Source organism: Phyllobates terribilis, unplaced genomic scaffold (assembly GCF_046119375.1).
Source record: "Phyllobates terribilis strain yellow unplaced genomic scaffold, ASM4611937v1 Scaffold_13__5_contigs__length_258822181, whole genome shotgun sequence".
In the NCBI taxonomy this organism is placed as follows: Eukaryota; Metazoa; Chordata; class Amphibia; order Anura; family Dendrobatidae; genus Phyllobates; species Phyllobates terribilis.
The window spans coordinates 97,705,150-97,733,134 of record NW_027362773.1 but is presented as its reverse complement, the minus strand read 5'-3'; the positions used below and the strand labels follow the sequence as shown (position 1 = coordinate 97,733,134).

Genomic DNA, 27,985 nt, shown 5'->3' with positions numbered 1-27,985 from the left:
GCGCGGCCTACGGAAGAGGATCAACGGAAGGTAGGCCACGGTTGACTAGGGGGGAAGAAGATGTCGGACGCGGAGGTGCCCACTACCACCAGCGCAGCTGCAGCAGCGGTGATGCCATTCTCCCTGCCTTACATCCCTGGAGCGGCCTGGCTGCCCAAGTATTCAGGGGAGCCCCATGCACTAACTGACTTTAAGGAAAGGCTGTACAGTTTATTCCAAGTTTACCCCGACAGAGGAACAGAAGATCAGCATACTGACAGGGCAGTTAACTGGCGCAGCCCAGCGGGAAGTAAAGTCATGGCCCGCTGAGGAGAAAAGGACTGTAAAGGACATTCTGGCCCGGCTGCGGGGTACCTTTGATACACGTACCTCCGCTGAAATTAAAATGCGGTTCTACGGATGTAAGCAGCGGGCACAGGACAGCATCAGAGACTATGCCCTAAATTTGCAGGAAGCCTTGAGAGCCATCAAACAAGCTGACCCTGGCAGCGTGCAGGATACGGATAAGCTATTAACAGAACAGTTCATAGAAGGTCTGCTATCTAGCGCCCACAGGACCCAGCTGCGCCTCATGTTCTTTCAGAACCCTGATCTGACCTTTGCCCAATTCAAGGACAGGGCCATAAGGGTGCTCTGTGAACCCGCAACAAGTGGCGCTATAAACCCCCGGCGCCCTGCTCTCACCTACCACCAGGAGGCGGCGCCCTCCTCTATGGACTCTGTGGGGGCCGATGCACAGGCCCTGAACCAAGCCCCATCGAAAGATCTGCACCACCAAGTCCAGGAGCTGACCAGGAGCGTCGCGGTGTTGACCAGGACCGTCCTGGCGTTACAAGTGGACCCATCGAGTTGGCTTCAAGTCCGGAGGATGTCCCGTGGCGTCGACAGAGGAGGACCCCGTCGTTCCGAGGGAGGCCCACAGACCGCTACGCGGAGGATGGACAGCCCATTTGCCGTCGATGCAACCAGCCCGGACACATTTCCAGGTACTGTAATTTAAACGGGTCCAACCTGGGGCAGAGGGCCAACCCCCAGGCATAAGATCATTAGGCCCTTATAATTGGCGTGATAAGTACGTTGGGGGGCGCCCGGTTTTACCCGTGGTGCTGGACGGTATCCCCATGAGCGCCTTGCTGGATACCGGGTCGCAAGTAACTACTATCCCTTATGTACTTTTTAAGCAGTATTGGACTGATGCCGATATAACACGGTATCCAGAGCATCATCGCCAGTAATGGCTTGCCCGTGCCGCAGATGGGGTTCAAGGAGATGACCATTAAAGTTGAACTGCCGGCACAGGGAGTGATTATTGTGGACATTGACCGTCGTGAAAGTCACCCTAAAATAACTGTGGGTACTAACGTGATTGAAAATTGTCTTTCAGAGGTAATTGTAATTCTACAACAGGTGGCAGTGAATGCTAGTTCCAGCCAACAGAGAGTCCTCAACAAAGAGATAAAAGCCCTGATGAGACGGCAGCAGGTAGAACTGTCTGGTGGTGAGATCGGTAGCGTAAGACTGAGTGATCCGTTCCCCATTTCCATGCCTCCCAAAAGTGAAATGATGATCTGGTGTCGGACTGCAATCGGGTTGAGAGGTAGAGACTACCAAGCCATGGTAGAACCCGTGTACTCAGACAGCAGGCCCACCATTTTGACAGCCTGGGGGGTGGTTGATGTCCGTCATGGGAGGGTGCCCGTCCGCATTCTCAACATTGGGGAGAGGGAGGTACACTTACCCAGGTACGCTACACTTGCCAAACTGTTTGCTGTCGAACACAAAGCTATCAGGGCCGTGGAGCCTTTGCCTCCATCTCCACAGGCGCAGGGTAATGGCTCCCAGAAACAAAAGGAGGACTGGTGCCAGAAACTCCATGTGGGTGCTGACTCCACTCCCTTGCACAAAAAACAAGGAGTCTACCGGGTGGTTCAGGAGTACGAGAGAATCTTTAGTAAGCACCCGCTGGACTTCGGCAGAGTGAAAGGGGTAGAACACCACATCCCCACGGGGAGCCACCCACCAATAAAAGAAAGACACAGGCCTGTACCCCCTGCACACTATCAGAACGCAAAGGGCATGCTGAGAGAAATTAAAGAAGCCGGGGTCATTAGAGATAGCTGTAGCCCCTGGGCAGCCCCCTTGGTTCTGGTAAAAAAGAAAGACGGCACCATGAGAATGTGCGTGGACTATAGACAAATCAACCGTATCACCCACAAAGACGCATATCCGCTGCCTAGAATAGAGGAGTCTTTAGCCGCACTAAAATCACCTAACTTCTTTTCTACTTTGGACCTTACTAGCAGGTACTGGCAGGTTCCTGTGGCAGAGGCTGACAAGGAGAAGACCGCCTTCACCACCCCGATGGGATTAAGTGAATTTAACTGCATGCCCTTCGGGCTCTGCAACGCACCAGGGACCTTCCAGAGGCTGATGGAATGCTGTCTAGGGCACCGAAACTTCGAGACGGTCCTACTTTACCTGGACGACGTGATCGTCTATTCGAAGACCTACGAGGACCATCTAAAACACCTGGCAGAGGTGTTCGAAGCCCTGGCAGGCTATGGCCTGAAGGTGAAACTATCAAAGTGTCACTTGTTGAAACCGAAGGTCCAGTACCTAGGGCACGTGGTAAGTGCAGAAGGAGTAGCCCCCGACCCTGACAAGGTCACAGTAATCAAGAGCTGGCCAAGCCCCTCAAACATCAAAGAAGTGAGGCAGTTCCTCGGGTTGGTAGGCTACTACCGAAGGTTCATACCCGGGTTCACTAAGATGGCAGCTCAGATGCAGGACCTCCTGATAGGTCAATCCAAATCCAGAAGTTAAACGCCACCCTTCAAGTGGGGCAAGCCGGAAGAGGATTCCTTCCGCCAGTTGAAGATGGCCCTCACGGGGGATGAGATCCTGGCCTACCCCGATTATGGCCAGCCTTTTATCCTCCACACAGACGCCAGTAATGTGGGGCTGGGAGCCGTACTGTCACAAAACCAACAGGGCAGAGAAAGGGTGATCGCGTATGCCAGCCGGAAGCTGAGGCCCACTGAGAGAAACCCGGAGAATTACCGCTCCTTCAAGCTAGAATTCTTGGCAGTGGTGTGGGCCGTCACAGAACGGTTTAAGCATTACCTGGCCTCCGCAAAGTTCACCATGTACACGGACAACAACCCGTTGACACACCTGGACAATGCAAGATTAGGTGCCCTAGAGCAGCGGTGGATGGCGCGACTCTCGAATTATGACTTCACGATCAAGTACCGGGCAGGCAGAACCAATGCCAACGCTGACGCCCTATCAAGAATGCCTCACTTACCTGACGGAGGCGAAGACCCAGAAGAGCTGGAGGAGGTAGAACTCCCTGCGTTTCACCGGTATGGAGCCACTCAATACTCCCACCGCGTGAAGGAGGAAGACTTAATAACCATCATGATCAATCCGCTACCTCACCACAGCTGGGTCGAGACCCAAGATAGTGACCCTGCAATCTGCATGGTGAAAGACCTGTTGACCCGAGAAGACGCCCGTCTAGATCCGGATGCTCCAGAGGAAGCCAAGCAGCTATGGAAAGAGAAGAGCAGGCTGTTCCTCTATGAAGGTAAGCTGTGCAGAAGACTCGTCAACCACCGGACGCACGAGCTGACCTGGCAAGTCGTGGTCCCAAGGCGAGATGCAGCTATGGTCCTGGAGGCTTACCATGACAGAGCGGGGCACTTCGGCTGGAAGAAACTGGAGTTCCTGCTAAGAGGACGGTTCTTCTGGATCGGCATGAGAGGGGCTGTAGAGAAGTGGTACAGAGACTGTGGCCCTTGTAATCTAAGGAGGAAGGACCGCACCAGCCAGAAGACACCCTTGAGGCCCAGCGTCACCCAGCAGCCTCTTGAGCTGGTAGCTCTGGACCACGTCAAATTATCTCCAAGCCGGTCAGGATACGTTTATGCCCTGACAATCGTGGACCACTATTCCCGATTTCTAGTGGTGGTCCCTGTAAAAGACTTGACAGCTGAAACGGCGGCCAGAGCCTTCCAGAGCCGCCCACACGGGTATCCGGAACAAGTCCTGACAGACCAGGGTCCAGTGTTCGAGGCTGAAATCTTCCAAGAGTTCTGCAACCTCTATGGCTGTAAGAAGATTCGGACAACGCCTTACCACCCACAAACCAACGGGATGTGTGAGAAAATGAACAATATAGTCATTGATCTCCTGAAGACGTTGCCCCTGGAGGAACACAGCCTGTGGCCAGAAAAACTGCCGGACCTGATAGACTTATACAACCATATCCCGGTGAATGCTACAAACTGCACCCCGGCTTACCTGATGCGAGCCAGACCAGGTAAGCTGCCCATAGACCTGGAGATGGGGGTCCTAACACCCGAGGACACCTCCCCAGATGCGGACTGGGATACGGAAAGGCGACTGCAGTACAAGAAGGTACAGGAGAGTGTGGAGAAGAGCCTGGCCCAGGTGAGAGAGAAAGGCAAGAGAGACTCTTCAACCAACACGCCCCTGCTGGTCCCCTAGAACCTGGTGAGCAGGTCCTGAAGTGAAAGAGAAGGCTACACAAGCTGGACGACCAGTGGGAAAGGGAACCCTACACAGTACTGCAGTCTGATCATGACAACCCGAAGGTGTGCGTGATCACCAAGGATGGAGGAGGAACCACTAGTACCGTCTCCAGAGACCACCTAAAAAGGTGCCCCGAGCAACTACGGAATGCAGAAGAGGATCAAAGAGACCTTGAACCCGCAGAGGACAAGGAAGAAATGATCAGCACCGTTCTCGGAGAGTTCCCCCGGACCTGGACTCGGATAAACGATGCCATAGTGGTACCCGTCCTGCATTTCCTGCAACCAACTCAGCAGCAACCTACACCAGAGCGGGAAAGTGGAGAGGAACAAGCAGTTCCAGAGGCAGAAGAGCCTGTACCAGCAGCCCAGGAGAATCAACCCTCTGCTGACAGTGAGCCTGCCATGCCTGCGGTAAGCCAGAGGACCCGCAGACAGCTGCCTGCCCTGCCTGTAAGTCTAGCCAGTGACTGCACCCCGAGCGCTAGTGAGAAAAGCCAGGTTAGACCACCACCAGACAGTGGGTTACGTAGGTCAACCCGGAGCACTAAGGGGCTAATACCAGTTCGCTGGTGTAGCATCGGCGTCCCTGCCTCCTACTAGGCAGGGACGCCGTTCCCCTCACCTTTCCGCTCTGTGCCCGGTGTCTTCCTCCCGCTCTGCTGGCAGCGCGCGCTGCTTCCCGGCCTCTGTGCTTAGGGCGAGCGCCCGCTCTCCCTCTCTTAAAGGGGCCGCGCGCGCGGTCCTAAGGAGTCCCCGGCCAATGGCCGGAGGACCTCACCATATATAAGGCACCTCCTCCAAAATGGAGGTGCCCGAGCAATGTTGTTGCAAAGCCTTTCAACTCTGCTTCAGCCCTCAGGTCCCGTTACCAGTTACCTGCCAGATTCCTGCTTGATACCTGCCTGATACCTGCCTGATATCTGCTTACCTGCTTGCTATCCTGTAGTCCGACAGTCTGCCTACCAGCACCTGCCAGTCTGTCTATGGATCAGTCCGCCTGCGGACCAGGAAGTACCTGCCAGATACCTGCCTGATACCTGCCTGCCTGTCCAGAGACTCTTACTCGCTCACCTGGGAGCGCTCACCTGCTACCTACCTGCTAGCCTACCTGGAGGCTTTGCCGTCACTTGCTGTGACCACCTGCCTGTCCAGAGACTCTTGCCCGCTCACCTGGGAGCGCTCACCTGCTACCTACCTGCTAGCCTACCTGGAGGCTCTGCCGTCACTTGCCGTGACCACCTGCCTGTCCAGAGACTCTTGCCCGCTCACCTGGGAGCGCTCACCTGCTACCTGCCTGCTAGCCTACCTGGAGGCTCTGCCGTCACTTGCCGTGACCACCTGCCTGTCCAGAGACTCTTGCCCGCTCACCTGGGAGCGCTCACCTGCTACCTGCCTGCTAGCCTATCTAGAGACTCTTTCCCTGCTGTCATTTGCCGTGACCACCTGCCCGTCTAGAGACTCTTTCCCTGCTGTCACTTGCTGTGACCACCTGCCCGTCTAGGGACTCTTACCCTGCTGTCACTTGCCGTGACCATCCGCCTGTCAAGAGACTGTCCCCGTCACTTGCCGTGACCTCCTGCCCTTCTACCCAGAGACTGTCCCTGTCACTTGCCGTGACTACCTGCCCACCTTCCCTGGGAGCCACACGCTTTCTTACAAGGACTGCCCCTTTGTATAGTTGCTCTGAGGTTCCACCTCCCAGACCCGTTACAGCTGGAAAGCGTAGAGTGTAATAGCAAATGTAACTATCCTGTAAAATGTTGAATTATTTGAAATGTAATTGCATGACTAGTAACTACGCGTTTTCTCAGTTTCTTTCAGTTAATACATGGACTAACAGGTTATGAACTGTGAGTAACCGAGACTTTCCTGTACATATGTTTGGAGCTTAACCAGCGGAATGAACAAGGACTGTCAAGGACTTGGGGCTACGGCAGACCCCCACCTGGTTAAGGCTCCCCGTTGTTGTTGGTGAAATGGACACCCGGTCACAGGCCACACTGTGACCTTAAGAACTCAACCTGTGCGTCGTTTGTCTTTACTTGCCTTGTAATGTTTTAATGGTCATGCATAAGTATTCTTGTTTTAAGCTTAGTTCCGGAGTACTAAGTTTTACTAGGGGGGAATGTGTCACCCTGGCCTGGATGCCACAAATGTATAATAAAGCTGTGTCTGAGAGCAAGGGGGAGGTTCTATGGTCAGGGACCATTAGCATGCAGCACCTCCTGTCCCAGGCCAGTAGGGGGAGCAGGCTGCCCCTATAAAAGCTGGAACTGGGGGCAGGGTTAGAGAGAACTGGACAACCTGTCTCTGAACTGAGAGGTGTCCCAGAGCAGGGACAGACAGTTGTGTTGCAGCCTAAGAGGCCGTGTGGCAGTAGGAGAGCCACGAGCCAGGAGCAAGAGGCGAATCGAGCCTGTCCTGGCAGATAGAGAAACTAATCTACCAGACTTTGGTGTCTGAGGCTGTGAGGATTCAAAGTCCTACAGCAAATAACCAGTCCGCAGGGGATTGTATGTTCCTTGGCCTAAGAAGCCCGGAGTTTCCGCCACAGCAGAAGGGACCAGCAAAGCCGTACCAGGCCGGGAGTAGAAAGGGACCCAAGTTGCTAGCCATACAGGCGAGAAGACACGGCGAGCTCAGGAACGTGGGCTATTACACCACGAGGAGGGAAATAGCCAGAAAGAGCGCAGAGAGCACGGTAGGCCTACACCCTCACCCTGACCAGGGCTAGCTTCCCACTTGTTCTCAGACATCCAGGCCCCCCTCCTAGCCGGGACTGCTTTTGGATCGTCTCACCTGTTCTAATAAAGACCCTGAACTGTTTAAGAGGCCTCCGTTTCCTGGCTATTGCGGTCGGAAGCATCCCCTCCATCATCCATCTATATACTGCCCTGGGGCCATACTCCTCCCTTGGGGAGTTGTACTATTCAGTGCTGCACATTTACATCTGCCCCAGCGGTCTGCACTGCAGCGGCGGTTAGCCCTGACCGCAATCCATGGGTGGCGTAGTCGGACATTGCAAAACATATAGTAGACTGCCACTGGTCTGACCACCCTGAGCCATGGACCGGGTTGCCACTACTACCCCCATTATTGCCCTGTTGCCCGGATCCGAGTGCCCCACGGCCCAGGGGGCGAGTCATATGTGCCCCCAGCATCTCCTGTGATGTATATGCCCCCAGCATCTCGAGTGATGTATGTGCCCCAGTGTCTCATGTGATGTATGTGCCCCAGCATCTCATGTGATGTATGTTCTTTCAACCCCTCCTGTGATGTATATGCCCCCAGCCCCTCCTGTGATGTATATGTCCCCAGACTCTCCTGTGATGTCTGTGCCCTGGTGTCCTATGTGATGTATGTGCCCCAGTGTCTCATATGATGTATGTGCCCCCAGCATCTCATGTGATGTATGTGCCCCAGCCCCTCCTGTGATGTATATGCCTCCAGCATCTCGAGTGATGTATGTGCCCCAGAGTCTCATGTGATGTATGTTCTTTCAACCCCTCCTGTGATGTATATGCCCCTGTGTCTCCTGTGATGTATATGCCCCAGCCCCTTCTGTGATGTATATCCCCCCAGACGCTCCTGTGATGTCTGTGCCCTGGTGTCCTATGTGATGTATGTGCCCACAGCAACTCCTGTGATGTATGTGCGCCAGCCCCCCCTGTGATGTACACTACCGTTCAAAAGTTTGGGGTCATTTAGAAATTTCATTATTTTTGAAAGAAAAGCACATTTTTTTTCAATGAAGCTAAGATTAAATGAATCAGAAATACACTCTATACATTGTTAATGTGGTAAATGACTATTCTAGCTGCAAACGTCTTGTTTTTATTGCAATATCTACATAGGTGTATAGAGGCCCATTTCCAACAACCACCACTCCAGTGTTTTAATGGTACATTGTTTTTGCTAACTGTGTAAGAAGGCTAATGAATGTTTAGAAAACCCTAGAAAACTCTTGTACAAGTATGTTAGCCCAGCTGAAAACGGTTTGGCTGATTTGAGAAGCTATAAAATTGACTTTCCTTTGAGCTAGTTGAGAATCTGGAGCATTACATTTGTTTGTTCTATGAAACTCTCAAAGTGGCCAGAAAAAGAGAACTTTCATGTGAAACTCGACAGTCTATTCTTGTTCTTAGAAATGAAGGCTATTCCATGCGAGAGATTGCCAAGAAACTGATGATTTCCTACAACGGTGTGTACTACTCCCTTCAGAGGAGAGCACAAACAGGCTCTAACCAGAGTAGAAAGAGAAGTGGGAGGCCCCGCTGCACAACTGAGCAACAAGACAAGTACATTAGAGTCTCTAGTTTGAGAAATCGACGCCTCACAGCTCCTCAACTGGCAGCTTCATTAAATAGTACACGCAAAACGCCAGTGTCAACGTCTACAGTGAAGAGGCGACTCCGGGATGCTGGCCTTCAGGGCAAAGTGGCAAATAAAAAGCCATATCTGAGACTGGCTAATAAAAGGAAAAGATTAATATGGGCAAAAGAACACAAACATTTCACAGAGGAAGATTGGAAAAAAGTTTTAAGGACAGACGAATCAAAGTTTGAGGTGTTTGGATCACACAGAAGAACATTTGTGAGAAGCAGAACAACTGAAAAGATGCTGGAAGAGTGCCTGACGCCATCTGTCAAGCATGGTGGAGGTAATGTGATGGTCTGGGGTTGCTTTGGTGCTGGTAAAGTGGGAGATTTGTACAAGGTAAATGGGATTTTGAATAAGGAAGGCTATCACTCCATTTTGCAACGCCATGCCATACCCTGTGGACAGCGCTTGATTGGAGCCAGTTTCATCCTACAACAGGACAATGACCCAAAGCACACCTCCAAATTATGCATGAACTATTTAGGGAAGAAGCAGGCAGCTGGTATTCTATCTGTAATGGAGTGGCCAGCGCAGTCACCAGATCTCAACCCCATTGAGCTGTTGTGGGAGCAGCTTGACCATATGGTACGCAAAAAGTGCCCATCAAGCCAATCCAACTTGTGGGAGGGGCTTCAGGGAGCATGGGGTGAAATCGCTCAAGATTACCTGAGCAAATTAACAGCTAGAATGCCAAAGGTCTGCAATGCTGTAATTGCTGCAAAGGAAGCATTCTGTGACGAAAGCAAAGTTTGAAGGAGAAAATTATTCTTTCAAATAAAAATCATTATTTCTAACCTTGTCAATGTCTGGACTATATTTTCTATTCATTTTGCAACTCATTTGATAAATAAAAGTATAAGTTTTCATGGAAAATACAAAATTGTCTGGGTGACCCCAAACTTTTGAACGGTAGTGTATGTGCCCCAGCCCCTCCTGTGAGGTATGTGCCCCAATGTCTCTTGTGATGTGTGTATGCGTCTCAAGCCCTTCCTAGTATGTATATGTCCCCAGCATCTACTGTGATGTATGTGCCCCAACGTAGCATCTGATGTATGTGCCCCAGCTTCTCATGTGATATATGTGCCTCCAGCCCCTCCTGTGATGTACATGCCCCAGTGTCTCCTATGATATATGTGCCCCAGTGTATCCTATGTGATGTATATGCTGCAGCTCCAGTGTATCCTATGTTATGTATATACAGTAGTTTGTGTCTCCTATGTGATGTATATACAGTAGTTTATGTCTCCTATGTGATGTGTATGCTGCAGCCCCAGTGTATCCTATGTGATGTGTATGCTGCAGCCCCAGTGTCTCCTATGTTATGTATATACAGTTGTCTGTGTCAGCTGTGTGATGTATATGCTGCAGCTCCAGTGTCTCCTTTGTGATGTATATACAGTAGTCTGTGTCTTCTATGTGATGTCCCCAACTGCTTGAGTTCTATAAATGTAACATGAGCAGTGATTTCCGCCTGTGTGGAGACCTGCAGTGTAATATGCATCTGTGTTCAGAACTTACTGCTACAACTTCTTTTCAAAATTCATCGCAAAGAGTTGACTGCACTCCAGACCAATGCAAATCTGGAAAACCAGTTGCAACATCATCAATACAACCTAACATCACAGCAGCACCAAAGAGAAGCTGTTCCATCAATCACATTAGGAGGGGTTAATTAAATGTTTGACCAAATATAGTAGGATAAATTTCAAGTTGATAACTTTGTACGGTCCCCAAGTGATGGTATGAAAATCCAAATGGCCCATAGCAGAAAAAAGATTACCCACCCCTAATCTAGAGGAAGATCACCCTTCTCCCTTTTTTAAAGGCACAATAATGCAATTCATGTATTTGTATACTTTACCTTCATATTATCGAGTAATTTTTTTTTCCACTTTATATTTCTCTTTACATACACATTTATTAATGATGGACATGTGTTATGTTATAATAGTCAAATGATGTATTTTTTATGTTGGGTTTGTGTTAGCACAGTTATTATTATAATTATATATGTGGCTATAATTTACCATAATTACTAATATTAACTTGTGATTAATTGTTGCTCTTTAAAAAATTTTATTGATTCCACTTTATACACCTCTTCTTACTTTAATCATTATAAAACATGTCTTTTTAGTTCAGTATATTTTTTTAATGAATTAATAAAAGTGTCATATTTTTTTATCATTCTGTTAGGTGGTTTATGACTCTATATTTTTCATATATATGTGCTAATTTATTTGGCATTTTCACTGTCTTTCATACTTAGTAAAATTTAGGGAGGACCATATATTTTTTAAATGTTCCTAGCCCAGGTATATAAGCGGTGCCTTGTGAATATTCTTATAGCTCATAGTAACTATTTTGTTCAATAAGTGTTCTTGCCGATCTATGGTGGATGTAGTAATTAGTATTGTCTAGACCAGTCTTATATAATAATAACAATAATAAGAATTAATTACAAATGTTATGTTTTTGGGGGCATTTAAAAATGTAATGCTCCTGCAAAAAAAAAAAAAAAATTACACTTGGATTTAGATTCAGTTACACTCAGTTTTTACGGTTTTATAACCAATCAGTGGCTCTGTTAGCGCCATCTAGTGGAAAAAGTGTGTATGAATTGTAGCTTGATTCTATATTTGCGAGTATGGAACCATAATGAACATAGTAATATGTATCTGTACAACTTGGGTTAAAATGGTCATGTGCTGAGTTGTTATTGCTTTTTTCAACATATTGGGACACATCCATAAATGATCTAATTTTGTCACCAGGTTATTGGGGAAAAAATTACAAGATGTATGCCAGATTCTCGGAGTTTGACAAACGTAAGTAAGAGGATTTGAAGATTGTTTTATATGTTGGGAGAATGGTCGCTAAAACTGGAAATGCTAAAAAAAAAGATAAATTGCAAAAATAAAATGTTTTATCTACAATGTACACTTGGTCAGATGGAGGATATTTTGCTTCGTCACACTACATTAATATGGCACACAGTTGGAGCACATTCAATTATGAAACACCACCACACCCACCACCACCCAAACTTAAAATTGGCAGCAACAAGGAATACACACAAAAGATGGTAACTGGATGCTTTATTAATATATTTACATAACCCAGCACTAAACTACAAATTTGCGCAATTATGAAATTAAATATAGAAGAAAGAGGACAAGCACAGGAAAATTGAACACATCAATGAGAAGCCTGGTGTGGAAACAGGTTGTGGTAAAGACATAGGGGTCATAAATTCACTAATAGGCTAGGCATAAAGCAGCCACATTCTTACTATTACCACTAGATGTCAGCCACAAGCTTCTTTTTATACATTTAATACATACGGTATATTTGTAAGTGATAATGATGTCTGCTTTAGCAGCTTGTGTTTGCTTAACCTTGAATATCACAATGTTTGCACATGGAGTCATTGAACTTTTGATCAAGGTAAGAGCCAATACCACTTTATGTCACTGTTTTAATAGAGGAAGACAAGTTTCAGACAGGGTTAACACAGGCAAATTCCCTACATCCATTTCATGGATACAGGGATTTTATGAAAAATAAAATAAAAATGCTGCCAATTTGGAATATCAGATCCATTGTCGGGTCAAGACCTGCATGCTTGTCTGAAACTGGCCCTAAAAAGGTTGTCCTCTACTATGAAAATAAATCTTAAAATGTTCTCCTTAAAAATAGTAATTTATCCCCTATCTCAGATATCCATAGAACCAGAGAGCCCCAACTTGCAGATGGGCACATACTCGATCTTCGCATCATTGAATATCTATGGAACTGCTGAAAATAGCCAAGCACTGTACTTGGCTTTCTCTGAAACTAGGGGTCCTATGGTCGGAACCCCACAATCAGGAAGTTATCACCTATCATATGTATGACAGATAACTTACTATTTTAGGAATTATCCTTTAATGGGCCCAGGGCACTTTTGCAATAACTTACAACAGTACCAATAGAAATGAAGGAGGACTAAAGGCTGGTTTCACATGTCCATATATTTCCAGAACCGGAGAAAACTGTACCGGAGGTATCTGTGTCCTGTGTGTCCGTGTGTGTTTTACGTGTTGTGTCCATGTGCGGCCCGTGCGCCGCATCAGGATCACACATACCGGCGCCTGGGAATCAGCGCTACAGGTAGCGCTGTTCCCAAGCGCCGGATGCTGAACACTGCACTCATCATGGTTCCCTGCCGCGCTGCGATCAGCACCAGCAGGGACAATGATGAGGGTAGTGGTAGTCTGCTCCCGCAGTGTCCCTGTGTAAAAATAAGAATAAATAATAAAATCCTTATATTCACCTGTTCCGAGATGTCCCCTGCTGTAATCCATGTGACCGATCAGCAGAGGAGCCGGGGAGAATGAGCCGCTCCGGAGCTGTGCTCAGGAGCAGTGTCCTGTCACTCACTGAGCACAACTCCGCCTCATTCTCCCCGGCTCCTCGGCGTCAACAGTCAGAGGATTATAGCGGGGGACATCTTCAGACAGGTGAGTATGTGGATTTTATTATTTTAATCTTATTTTTACACAGGGACACTGCGGGATCAGACACTACTACCCTCATCATTGTCCCTGCTGGTGCTGATCACAGCGCCGGCAGGGAATCATGATGAGGGCAGCGTTCAGCACCGGCACTTGGGAACAGCGCTAACTGTAGCGCTGATTCCCAGGCGCCGGTACATGACACACGGATGTCATCCGTGTGGTACATTTTGCGGACCTTGTATTCTTAAAAAAGACGGACATGTGCGCAGACCCATAGATTTGAATAGATCTGTGTGTGTCAGTGTCTTCGGTACGTGTGGAAACTGTCACCGCTTGTACCGGAGATACTGACGTGTGAAAGAGCCCTAAGGCAATGGTGCAACTTTTAGTATTAAATTTTATGGCCGGGTTATTGATGCAGAGAAAGAATTAATTGTGCAGCACCAGTCTTCAAAGGGGCCGACACACCATTGGTGCTACCTGTGGAACCAAGAGGTACAGGGGCCACTACCACTTCCAGAGCATTATGCATTATGAAGAGCTTTTGGATGGCAAACGGCCCATATACTGTTCTTGCGCATCTGCCGACTTCTGCCTGTGTTTGCCTCTGAATCCCCATATATTTTTAGTGTATGTGCACACAGAGTTATTTTGAGGCTGTGAAAAATGACAAGATTTCTAGTGGAAACTGCTTAAAAAAAGTGCTCCTTCTTTGGGGAGGTTTTGGAGCTTTTCATTTCCTGAAGCTGCTTTGAGAATGTTTTCAAGCATTTCTGGAAAGTGCTTTTTGCAGACTTTTGATTGTACAGTACCTAGTTTGGACCGTTTTCATTCAAGAGATTCTTCAAAGAAGTGATGTGCAGTTTCTTTTTTTCTCCCACCAGGCGTTTTTCAAAACATAGAGCAGAAGAAAAATGCTCGAAAGATTGCACACCTGAGTCTTTCAAGTGTTTTTTTGAGGGATTATGGAGCTCCAAAATTTTCCTAAAAAATCCTGTGTTCACAAATTCGGAGAGATTTTTCTGTTTTCTGTTAGTGTTTTATAAAAAAATTCTACAACTTTGTGATATTCTTTGGGACAATTTATTAACAGCTTTGCAACAGTTTTCTGGCCAAAAAAAGTCATAAGTTTTGCTGTGTAATGTATTTGTGACAATATTTGTTCCTCTTTTCCTTATTGACACTTTTCAAAAGAAAATTGGACTGGAATAATTGGCGTCACATGGCCAGAAATATTTTCACAAATGTATCTTCTTTTTTTCTCCAAATATGCTGCCAGTCCGCAGGAAGTTCAGCTGCAAGATTTTGGGTGGATCGGTCACTGCTGACCTGTGAATGTTTGTGGATTTGATGCAGCAAGTGTCCACAGCAAATCTGCAAGGTGTAAACTTATTGTAACAACTGAACTACAAGCTTTAGGCATCATCGTAACTTCTAGTATGCATACGAAGTGTTGTCAATCTATAGAGGGTATAGCCACTATCCAGGACAATTAGATTAACCATACAAACATAACCAGTCAAGTCAGTAGCAGCAGTGAATCACAAACACAATCCAGAATATATGATTGTTCATAAAGCCATTCGAGTTGACATACCTGATTTTATTAATGTAATCACACTTCAATTATCATCTATAAATAAATGGTTATCAGGACAAATATAAAAAAAAACTACAGAGTAATATTATAATAAGATAGATGACATCTTATTCATTTTCAGTTTTGGGCCAGTCTTTCACATAGTAGAATTACTTAAAGGGAAACTGTCACCTCCAAAAATGCTATGTACCTGCAGACATAGAGTTAAACTGCAGGTAAATAGTGTGTAAATTATGTCTGGAGTGGTGGCTACAAGGAGAAAATGAAGTTTTATTCTCCCTGCAGCCGCTTGCTTCCAGCCATCAGGGCGGTGCAGGGAGCGGTTACATTAATACAGTGATCATGGCGGTAATCTCTCCCTCTGCACATTGATTGACAGCCGGCTCTGCAGCATGTGTGCAGTATGTAACTGTTTGCAGAGTGGGCTGTCAGTCAATGTGTAGGAGGAGTGTTCGCAGTGTGCTAACTGTGTAAATAGAGGTGACTGTAATGTCTCTCTACACCGCTATAAGGGTTCATTCAGGTGCTCTTACTTATCCTGTTATTATATCAATGGTAGCCTGTAAATTGTGAGACTGTTTATACTATATAGCTGCTTGCCCTGAGAAGGAAGCCTAAAAGCTGCACAATATTTAAAATGTATTGCAGTGTCGAGTCTAAGGCCGCGGCCCCACTATCAGTATTTGGTCAGTAATTTTTCTCAGGTGTAGGAGACAAAACCAGGAGTGGGTGATAAATGCGGAATTGGTGACTTGTTTCTATTATACCTTTTCTCTGATTGTTTCTCACCTGGTTTTGGCTCCCACTCCTGAGAAAAAATACTGACTGAATACTGATCAAATATTGATAGTGGGGCCGTGGTCTAAATGTGATAAATGTAAAGATTGGTAAATAAAAAATAATGGACACATATTAGACTTTAACTGGGGCGGACACTGACTGCTTGGGGCCCCTGTGCAAGAAATATGTCTGGGCCCCCCACCTTTTATGGCGACAAAGCTACAGGTGCATGTATATACACTGTGTGCAGAATTATTAGGCAAGTTGTATTTTAGAGGATTATTTTTATTATTGATCAACAACTATGTTCTCAGTCAACCAAAAAGACTCATAAATATCCAAGCTTAATATTTTTGGAAGTTGGAGTGGGTTTTTTTTAGATTTGGCTATCTTAGGAGGATATCTGTTTGTGCAGGTAACTATTACTGTGCGGAATTATTAGGCAACTTAATAAAAACCAAAAATAATCCCATCTCACTTGTTTATTTTCACCAGGTAAACTAATATCAGTGCACAAAATTTAGAAATAAACATTTCTGACATGCAAAAACGAAAACCAAAAAAATGATCAATATAGCCATCTTTCTTTAGGATAACACTCAACAGTCTTCCATCCATAGATTCTGTCAGTTGCTTGATCTGTTTTCGATCAACATTGCGTGCAGCAGCCACCACAGCCTCCCAGACACTGTTCCCAGAGGTGTACTGTTTTCCCTCCCTGTAGATCTCACATTTTATGATGGACCACAGGTTCTCTATGGGGTTCAGATCAGGTGAACAAGGGGGCCATGTCATTATTTTTTCTTCTTTTAGACCTTTACTGGCCAGCCACGCTGTGGAGTAGTTGGATGCATGTGATGGAGCATTGTCCTGCATGAAAATCATGTTTTTCTTGAACGATACTGACTTCTTCCTGTACCACTGCTTGAAGAAGTTCTCTTCTAGAAACTGGCAGTAGGTCTGGGAGTTGAGCTTCACTCCATCCTCAACCCGAAAAGGTCCCACAAGTTCATCTTTGATGATACCAGCCCATACCAGTACCCCACCTCCACCTTGCTGGCGTCTGAGTCGGAGTGGAGCTCTCTGCCCTTTATTGATCCAGCCTCTGGCCCATCCATCTGGCCCATCAAGAGTCACACTCATTTCATCAGTCCATAAAACCTTTGAAAAATCAGTCTTAAGATATTTCTTAACTTATTCTTGACATTTTATCTTATGTTTCTTGTTCAAAGGTGGTCATTTTTCAGCCTTCCTTACCTTGGCCATGTCCCTGAGTATCACACACCTTGTGCTTTTTGATACTCCAATAACGTTGCAGCTCTGAAATATGGCAAAACTGGTGGCGAATGGCATCTTGGCAGCTTCACGCTTGATTTTCCTCAATTCATGGACAGTTATTTTGCGCCTTTTTTGGCCAACACGCTTCTTGCGACCCTGTTGGCTATTTGCCATAAAACGCTTGATTGTTCGGTGATCACGCTTCAAAAGTTTGGAAATTTCAAGACTGCTGCATCCCTTTGCAAGACTTCTCACAATTTTGGACCTTTCAGAGCTCGTCAAATTTCTCTTCTGACCCATTTTGCCAAAGGAAAGGAAGTTGCCTAATAATTAAGCACACCTTATATAGGGTGTTGATGTCATTAGTCAACACCCCTCCTCATTACAGAGATGCACATCACCAGATTTACTTAATTGGTAGTTGGCTCTCAAGCCTATGCAGCTTGGAGTAGGACAACATAGATAAAAAGTATCAAAGTGATCAAAATACGCATTTGCCTAATAATTCTGCACGCGGTGTATAGCCACACACACATATATACCTCTTACATAGCCTCCTTTATTATGTATATTGCCGTCACTTATTACACAGTGCCCTCTCTTGTTATGTACAGCACCGTATTGGATAATGTAGCACGCTGTTTTTTATTACATACCGTCTTCTCTTGTTAGATATATAATGCATTGATGGCTGATGGAGCATGGGAAAGCTTCTTTTCTAATGGAAGAGCTGATGGACTGGTCTTCTGGTCACCGGCTGCTCCATCAGCAGTCATTTTAGATCTAACAAGAGAGGACTATGTAATAAAGAGAGGGCGCTGTGACTGACAAAAATAACAAGAATACGCTATGTAGGGGACAGCACTGACAGCTATATAATAAGAGACGGCACCATATATAACGAGAGGATGGTACGTAATAAGGGAGGGTATTATACATAATAAAAGAGTTAACTATATAACTAAGGATGGCGCTATACATAATAAGTGAGTACACTGTATACTAAGGGACTGTGCTATACATAATAAGGCTATATTTCTGTATCTGTGTGCAGTGTCGGTGTGCTGCCCACTTTTATAGACACATTGAGCATATTCTCAAAATCAGATCAGAACAGGACATTCTCTGACCCTCACAGATCTCATTCTCAGATCCGTGATTTTCATGGATGTGTGAATGGATCTATAAAACTCTACGAGTCTGTGGACCATCCCATAAAAAAATCTGGCAGCACACGGACATTTCACACAAATGTGAGAATGTGACCTAAGGGATTTTACAGATAACATTATCACTCCAAGTCACACAGTGCAGATACAGAATAATATTTATATCCAGGCACTTACCACTGACGTCTCATCTGATCAGAGTCGGTTTCTGCTGTTTCTTCTCCATCTGTTCAGACCTTCATGTCAACATCTCCCAGCCACGACTCATCTTGTCACGATGATCTCCAACCTAGAAAATCACAAGGTCACATACAGTGCTGGCCAAAAGTATTGGCACCCTTGCAATTCTGTCAGATAATACTCAGTTTCTTCCTGAAAATGATTGCAATCACAAATTCTTTGGTCTTATTATCTTCATTTAATTTGTATTCAATGACAAAAAACACAAAAAGAATTGTCCTAAAGCCAAATTGGATATAATTCCACACCAAACCTAAAAAAGGGGGTGGACAAAAGTATTGGCACCCTTTGAAAAATCATGTGATGCTTCTCTAATTCGTGTAATTAACAGCACTTGTAACTTACCTGTGGCACCTAACAGGTGTTGGCAATAACTAAATCACACTTGCAGCCAGTTAACATGGATTAAAGTTGACTCAACCTCTGTCCTGTGTCCTTGTGTGTACCACATTGAGCATGGAGAAAAGAAAGAAGACCAAAGAACTGTCTGAGGACTTGAGAAACCAAATTGTGAGGAAGCATGAGCAATCTCAAGGCTACAAGTCCATCTCCAAAGATCTGAATGTTCCTGTGTCTTCCGTGCGCAGTGTCATCAAGAAGTTTAAAGCCCATGGCACTGTGGCTAACCTCCCTAGATGTGGACGGAAAATAAAAGTTGCCGAGAGATTTCAACGCAAGATTGTGCGGATGGTGGATAAAGAACCTCAACTAACATCCAAACAAGTTCAAGCTGCCCTGCAGTCCGAGGGTACAACAGTGTCAACCCGTACTATCCGTCGGCGTCTGAATGAAAAGGGACTGTATGGTAGGATACCCACAAAGGCCCCACTTCTTACCGAGACATAAAAAAAACAGGCTGGAGTTTGCCAAAACTTACCTGAGAAAGCCTAAAACGTTTTGGAAGAATGTTCTCTGGTCAGATGAGACAAAAGTAGAGCATTTTGGGAAAAAGCATCAACATAGAGTGTACAGGGAAAAAAAAGAGGCATTCAAAGAAAAGAACACGGTCCTTACAGTCAAACATGGCGGAGGTTCCCTGATGTTTTGGGGTTGCTTTGCTGCCTCTGGCACTGGACTGCTTCACCGTGTGCATGTCATTATGAAGTCTGAAGACTACCAACAAATTTTGCAGCATAATGTAGGGCCCAGTGTGAGAAAACTGGGTCTCCCTCAGAGGTCATGCGTCTTCCAGCAGGACAATGACCCAAAACACACTTCCAAAAGCACTATAAAATGGTTTTCGAGAACGCACTGGAGACTTCTAAGGTGGCCAGCAATGAGTCCAGACCTGAATCCCATAGAACACCTGTGGAGAGATCTCAAAATGGCAGTTTGGAGAAGGCACCCTTCAAATATCAGGGACCTGGAGCAGTTTGCCAAAGAAGAATGGTCTACAATTCCAGCAGAGCATTGTAAGAAACTCATTGATGGTTACCGGAAGCGGTTGTTCGCAGTTATTTTGGCTAAAGGTTGTGCAACCAAGTATTAGGCTGAGGGTGCCAATACTTTTGTCCAGCCCTTTTTTGGAGTTTTGTGTGAAATGATCAATGATTTGATTTTTGCTTCATTCTCTTTTGTGTTTTTTCCTTGTAAGCAAATTAAATGAAGATAATAATACCAAAGAATTTGTGATTGCAATCATTTTCAGGAAGAAACCGAGTATTATCTGACAGAATTGCAAAGGTGCCAATACTTTTGGCCAGCACTGTATATATTGTATACATACATGTGTCTCCCCCGCACTGTGCCCCTGAATACAGATATGTACCCCCCATTAACATACTATTAGCCACTTAGTAATCAAAATATAAAGTGATCAGCAGCACTGTGCCCCCCCCCCCCATTAACTATAATCTCCACTGGCCAATAATATAAATTATTCAGTCTCTGTGACTCTCCTTACTTAACTGTAAGGCCATGTACACACGGAAAATATACAAGGCTTTACAGTACAAGGAAAGTGAAACCCCCATCATTGCGCTCTCCCAGCACCCCCATCATTGCTCTCTCAGAGCACCCGAGTCATCGCTCCCTCCCAGCACCTCCATCATCGCTCTCTCCCAGCACTCCCGTCATTGCTCTCTCCCTGTACCCCCGTCATTGCTCTTTCCAAGCACCTCCATCATTGTTCTCTCCCAGCACCCCATCATTGCTCTCTCCCAGCACCCCAGTCATTGCTCTCTTCCAGCACCCCCATCTTTGCTCTCTCCCAGCACCTCCATCATTGCTCTCTCCCAACACTTCCGTCATTGCTCTCCCCATCCCCACCATCCTCATCATTGCTCTCCCATTCCCCACCATCCCATCATTGCTCTCCCCATCCACATCCTCATCATTGCTTTCGTCATCATTTCTCTCCCCAGCATTGCTCTCCCTAGCCTCCCCTCATTGCTCTCCCCAGCCTCATCATTGCTCTCCCCAGCCTCCCCTCATTGCTCTCCCCAGCCCCATCATTGCTCTCCCCAGCCTCTCCTCATTGCTCTCCCCAGCCCCATCATTGCTTTCGCCAGCCCCCCCACATTGCTTCCCCCAGCCTCCCCTAATTGCTCTCCCCAGTGTTAGAACCTTGCTCTTAGGTTTTTTCCTTTGCTGGTCCCATGACCTTGTTGGCCTATTTAATCCTGCTCCGCCCTTCTGGCTTTGCTGGACTTCATTGTATAACTACTTTCTAGCTAGCCTGTGCTCTGTATCTAACTCTGTTAGTTTGCTTGGTCTACGGACCTCAGTGTTCTATATATTTTGTTTGTTTGTCTGTCTGCTACTATTTCTGTTAGGAGGTGTCCCATTTTCCTCCCAGTCCTTAGTACTTGTAGGGATTCCTTCCCCACATCTATAGGTCTCCGTACAGACTAGCTTAGGACTTTAGCAGGTCTGATCGCAGGATCAGGTCCCCTGTTACATCGTAGGGATAAAGCTGAGTTCTATCGTAGGGACAGATCTCCTCTCTTTCCTTAGCTCTGGTAGCAGAACATAACAGTAAGTCCAGCCTGCAAATTCTCTAAGGAAAGATTTTTCTGTTCCATCATGGTGTCGGTTCAGGATTTGGCTCATCGCCTGCAGGGACTCTCTCTGGAGGTGGCCGAGCTCCGTCAGCACGTGAGTAACTGTCCTGGAGCACATTTCTTGGAGCCTAAGGTATGTTTGCCGGATTTATTTTTTGGTGAACACCGAGAATGTTTTTCATTTAAAAATGCTTGCTTATTGTATTTTCGTTTGAGACCCAAGTCCTCTGGGGATGAATCCCAGCGCATAGGGTTCATAATGTCACTTTTGCACAAAGAGCCTCAGGAGTGGGCCTTTTCTTTGCAACCTAGTGATACATGCTTCAGATCAGTGGATAGTTTTTTTACTGCTTTGGGGCTATTATATGATGATCCTGACCGTGTCGCATCAGCTGAGACTGAGTTAAGATGTTTGAGACAGGGATCAGGTAATGTGGAAAAATATTGTACTCATTTCCGTCGATGGTCTACTCAAACAGGGTGGAACGATTCTGCTCTGAAAAGTCTATTTCTTGCTGGGCTCAATGAAAGGGTTAAAGACCTGCTAATTGCTTATCCTACACCTGAAGATTTGCAACAGGCTATGCAATTAGCTAGAAAAATGAAGGTTTTTGTTATGTACTGCTACCAAAGCTAAGGAAAGAGAGGAGATCTGTCCCTACTATAAGACTCAGCTGAATCCCTACGATGTAACAGGGAACCTGATCCTGCGATCAGACCTGCTAAAGTCCTAATCTAGTCTGTACGGAGACCTATAGATTTGGGGAGGGAATCCCTACAAGTACTAAGGACTGGGAGGAATATGGGACACCTCCTAACAGAAATAGTAGCAGACAGACGAACAAACAAAATAGATAGAACATAGAGGTCCGTAGACCAAGCAAACTAACAGAGTTAGATACAGAGCACAGGCTAGCTAGAAAGTAGATATACAATGAAGTCCAGCAGAGCCAGAAGGGCGGAGCAGGATTAAATAGGCCAACAAGGTCATGTGACCAGCAAAGGAAAAAAAACCTAACAGCAAGGTTCTAACAGTACCCCCCCTTCTAAGAGGATCCTCCGGATCCCCTAGGACCAGGCTTATCAGGAAATCTCCTGTGAAACGCTCTGATAAGTCTGGACGCGGAAACATCATCTGACCTCACCCAAGAGTTATCCTCGGGTCCGAAACCTTTCCAGGCCACAAGATACTGCAAACTACCTCTATACCGTCTAGAGTCAAGGATGCGAGAAATTTCATATTCCCCGTCCTCCACCACCGGAGGAACAGAGGCAGAGGCGTCACCATCCGACACAACAGCTTTTTTTAACAGAGAGACATGAAATACCGGATTAATTCTCCAGGAGGTAGGAACCTCCAACCTAACAGCAGATTGGTTGACAACCTGAAGCACCTTAAAGGGCCCTACAAACTTGGGACCCAATTTCTTAGAAGGAATCCTCAACCGCAGATTCCTAGAGGACAACCAAACCATGTCACCAACAGCGAACAAAACCTCCTGTCGTTTCCTATCAAAGTAGTCTTTAGATTTTCTGTTGGCCTCCTGAAGATTACCACGCACATCCGTCCAAACTCTTTCCAAATCACCGGAAAAATTCTCCTCCTCAGGCACGGCAGATCCCAACTTGGAGAACGACCCAAACGACGGATGTCTCCCAGAACAAAAAAAAGGCGAACAACCAGCAGAAGAAGATGTATGATTGTTCAGAGCAAATTCGGCAAGTGGCAGAAACTCAGACCACCCCTCTTGATTGTCTGCCACAAAACAACGCAAGAACTGCTCAACATCCTGGTTTTTCCTTTCTGTCTGGCCATTAGATTCAGGATGATATCCGGACGAAAACGACAAATGAATTCCCAACCTGTCACAAAAGGCACGCCAAAAACGAGCCACGAACTGAGGACCCCTATCAGAAACAATGTCAGTAGGAACGCCATGAAGTCTGACAATTTCCTTGACAAAGGCCTTAGCGAGAGTTTTAGCGCAGGGCAGTTTGACGAAGGGAACCAAGTGACACATCTTGCTAAAACGGTCCACGACCACCCAGATGACAGTAAAACCCTCAGAGGGGGGAAGGTCAGTTATAAAGTCCATAGCCAAATGTGTCCAAGGAGCACTGGGGACCTCCAAAGGACAAAGCAACCCCGCAGCAGGAGTATGTGAGGACTTAGATCTAGCACATATAGTACATTGGCGCACCCACTTAATGACTTCCTTCTGCCATCCAGGCCACCAAAAACTGCGACCCACCAGTCTCTTGGTCTCAGAGATTCCGGGATGACCTGCCAACCGAGATTCGTGACACTCAACAAACAAATCTCTCCTAAAGGTCCCAGGCACAAACAACCTCCCATGAGGAGTGTTAGATGGGGCATTCTCCTGAGCTTTAAGAATCTCATCTTCCAAAACGGAGTCTAAAGCAGCTATCACAACACCTTCTTGTAAAATGTTTTCCTCTTTCTCAGCACCGACTATGGGAGAAAAACTGCGAGACAAGGCATCCGCCTTAACATTCTTAGTACCAGGGATGTAAGTAACGGAGAAATTAAACCGCGAGAAAAACAGTGCCCACCTAGCCTGACGGGCATTCAGGCGCTTGGCAGCGTCAAGATATATCAGATTTTTATGATCCGTAAGAACCTGAACGGGAAATTCCGCACCTTCCAAGAAGTGGCGCCAGTGTTCAAATGCGAGTTTAATAGCCAATAATTCCCGATTACCAATATCGTAATTCAATTCAGTCTCCGAAAAAATTTTTGAAAAAAATGCACAGGGATGTAATCCATCCCCGTTATCCTGAGACAATACTGCGCCAACCCCCACAGAGGAAGCATCAACCTCAACCAAAAACGGCCTAGTAACATCAGGCTGCATAAGGATGGGAGCAGAGGTGAACCTCTCCTTGAGATACACAAAAGCTTCAATGGCCTCAGAAGACCACTGAACCGCATCAGCACCTTTCCTGGTGAGATCAGTCAGAGGTTTGACAATACTAGAAAAATTTTTTATGAATTTTCTATAGTAATTGGCGAAACCCAAAAACCTCTGTATCGATTTCAAACCAATAGGCCTAGGCCATTCCTGCACAGCCTGAACCTTAACCGGATCCATCTCAAAACCTTTGCTGGAGATAATGTAGCCCAAAAAACTAATTCTCTGTACAGCGAACTCACATTTCTCCAGCTTAGCAAAAAGCGAATTGTCCATTAATAACTGTAATACCTCACGCACGCTCCGCCAATGAGACTCCAGATCTGGCGAATAAATCAAAATGTCATCCAAATACACAACCACATTTTTACCGATCAAAGGTCTAAGGATGTCATTAATCAGATTCTGAAAAAATGCAGGAGCATTAGTAAGACCAAAAGGCATAACCAGATTCTCAAAATGACCAACAGGAGTGTTAAAAGCAGTCTTCCATTCATCACCCTCCTTCATGCGCAACAGATTGTATGCCCCCTTAAGGTCAATTTTAGAGAACCACTTGGCCCCCAATAACTGGTTAAACAGATCAGGAATCAATGGCAGTGGGTAAGGATTGCGTACCGTAATTTTGTTAATCTCACGAAAATCCAGACAAGGACGTAAACCGCCGTCCTTTTTTTTTACAAAAAAAAAATCCAACCGCCACAGGAGACTTAGAGGGCCTAATGTGACCGGCGGCCAAACTTGTCTGTATGTATTCCTCCAAAGCCTTCCTCTCAGGAATAGTAAGGTTAAATAAACGACTTTTAGGAAGAGTCGCTCCAGGGACAAATTCAATAGAACAATCATAGTCTCTATGGGGAGGCAAAACCTGCGATTCTTTCTCAGAAAAAACTCTCCAAAAATCCTGAATAGGAACAGGCAATTCTCCCCTATCCAAAGCTGCAATACGCCCGTTACAACACTTGTCATAACATTTATGGCTCCAGGATTTAATTTCACTGGTAGACCAATCCAGTACAGGATTGTGCAATTTTAACCAGGGCAAACCCAATATTACTGGAGAAGGCAAGTTATTCAACACTACCAAATCCAATTTCTCATGGTGAACACCATTAATAGTGAGAGGAAATTCACTGACCTTGAGAGTAATATTCTTCAAAGGGGAGCCATCCACAGAAACCACAGCAATGGGGGATGATAAAGGTTCAGGTTTTAAATTGAGTCTTTCCACGAATCCCCCATCAATTACATTCAGTGTAGACCCGCAATCAACAAACACCCGAAATTCCATTAATTTTTCCTGAGCAATCGTGGAAGCAGCTAAAAATATACCCTTGGAATTTAAACAGGCAATACGGGCGTGACTGACCATTTTTTTTTCTTTCTTCATACGAAGCTCACAGCCTTTAATCAAATGACCAGATTTCCCGCAATAGAAACACAAGCCTTCTGAAAAACGACGGTGTTTTTCTTGAGAGCGAGGTGCCACCGATCCAATCTCCATCGGTTCACCACTGTTAGTACACACATTATCATAACCAGAAACTGACATAGCAGAGGATTTGCTCTCATTAACCCTAGCACGCAGTCTTCTATCCACCCGTATAGCTAATTGCATAGCCTGTTGCAAATCCTCAGGTGTAGGATAAGCAATTAGCAGGTCTTTAACCTTTTCACTGAGCCCAGCAAGAAACAGACTTTTCAGAGCAGAATCGTTCCACCCTGTTTGAGTGGACCAACGACGAAAATGTGTACAATATTTTTCCATATTACCTGATCCTTGTTTTAAACGTCTCAACTCAGTCTCAGCTGATGCCACACGGTCAGGATCATCATATAATAGTCCTAAAGCAGAAAAAAAACTATCCACTGATCTGAAGCATGTATCACTAGGTTGCAAAGAAAAGGCCCACTCCTGAGGCTCTTTGCGCAAAAGTGACATTATGAACCCTACGCGCTGGGATTCATCCCCAGAGGACTTGGGTCTCAAACGAAAATACAATAAGCAAGCATTTTTAAATGAAAAAAATTCTCGATGTTCACCAAAAAATAAATCCGGCAAACATACCTTAGGCTCCAAGAAATATGCTCCAGGACAGTTACTCACGTGCTGACGGAGCTCGGCCACTTCCAGAGAGAGTCCCTGCAGGTGTTTAGCCAAATCCTGAACCGACACCATAATGGAACAAAAAAAAAAAAAAATCTTTCCTTAGAGAATTTACAGGCTGGACTTACTGTTATGTACTGCTCCAAAGCTAAGGAAAGAGAGGAGATCTGTCCCTACTATAAGACTCAGCTGAATCCCTACGATGTAACAGGGAACCTGATCCTGCGATCAGACCTGCTAAAGTCCTAATCTAGTCTGTACGGAGACCTATAGATTTGGGGAGGGAATCCCTACAAGTACTAAGGACTGGGAGGAATATGGGACACCTCCTAACAGAAATAGTAGCAGACAGACGAACAAACAAAATAGATAGAACATAGAGGTCCGTAGACCAAGCAAACTAACAGAGTTAGATACAGAGCACAGGCTAGCTAGAAAGTAGATATACAATGAAGTCCAGCAAAGCCAGAAGGGCGGAGCAGGATTAAATAGGCCAACAAGGTCATGTGACCAGCAAAGGAAAAAAAACCTAACAGCAAGGTTCTAACAGTTTTTTGCGCATAATTTGGCCAATTTATGTGTGCCCATCAACCACGACAAGGTCACCTTCGTATGATGGGAAACTACGCTACACTACCACTGGATATGCCACTCTTGGGCTGTAAGCCTGTATGGACAATATGTCTCTGCTTGGGCTTTTAACCTACAATGTATGGGCTGGTAGAGCTAGTTAAAACCACCTGTGACTGAATGGGAGGGACACATGGTCAAAAAAAAGGCTGTCAAACTTCTAATAGTGTGAACACGTACCTGCTGCAATGCTCCAGGAGCGGGATCCCAAAAATGATTAATAGAAAAAAGAGAGGGGTCGCTCACTGGTCTATTCGGGTGCTCTGAAGAAAAAAGTAATCTCAATTGCAAAAAGAACTTCGGCACTCCATACATGAAAATATAAGAAATATTGTATCTGGACTAATGTCACTTAGAAAAATGAAGGTTTTTTGCGCATAATTTGGCCAATTTATGTGTGCCCATCAACCATGACAAGGTCACCTTCGTAGGATGGGAAACTACGCTACACTACCACTGGATATGCCACTCTTGGGCTGTAAGCCTGTATGGACAATATGTCTCTGCTTGGGCTTTTAACCTACAATGTATGGGCTGGTAGAGCTAGTTAAAACCACCTGTGACTGAATGGGAGGGACACATGGTCAAAAAAAAGGCTGTCAAACTTCTAATAGTGTGAACACGTACCTGCTGCAATGCTCCAGGAACGGGATCCCAAAAATGATTAATAGAAAAAAGAGAGGGGTCGCTCACTGGTCTATTCGGGTGCTCTGAAGAAAAAAGTAATCTCAATTGCAAAAAGAACTTCGGCACTCCATACATGAAAATATAAGAAATATTGTATCTGGACTAATGTCACTTAGAAAAA

At 45.7% G+C, this 27,985-nt stretch overlaps 1 long non-coding RNA gene across 2 annotated transcripts in view; it reads left to right on the top strand.

The window, feature by feature from the left end:
- LOC141173816 (uncharacterized) overlaps positions 1–27,985 on the top strand; it is a 177,033-nt gene that overhangs the window by 120,797 nt on the left and 28,251 nt on the right. The window contains exons 3-4 of one of the 2 annotated variants that reach the window (XR_012252679.1): positions 11,714–11,767; positions 14,718–14,819. This is a non-coding gene — a long non-coding RNA (uncharacterized lncRNA). The remainder of the gene's footprint in view (positions 1–11,713; positions 11,768–14,717; positions 14,820–27,985) is intronic. The other variant, XR_012252680.1, reaches the window with a different exon arrangement.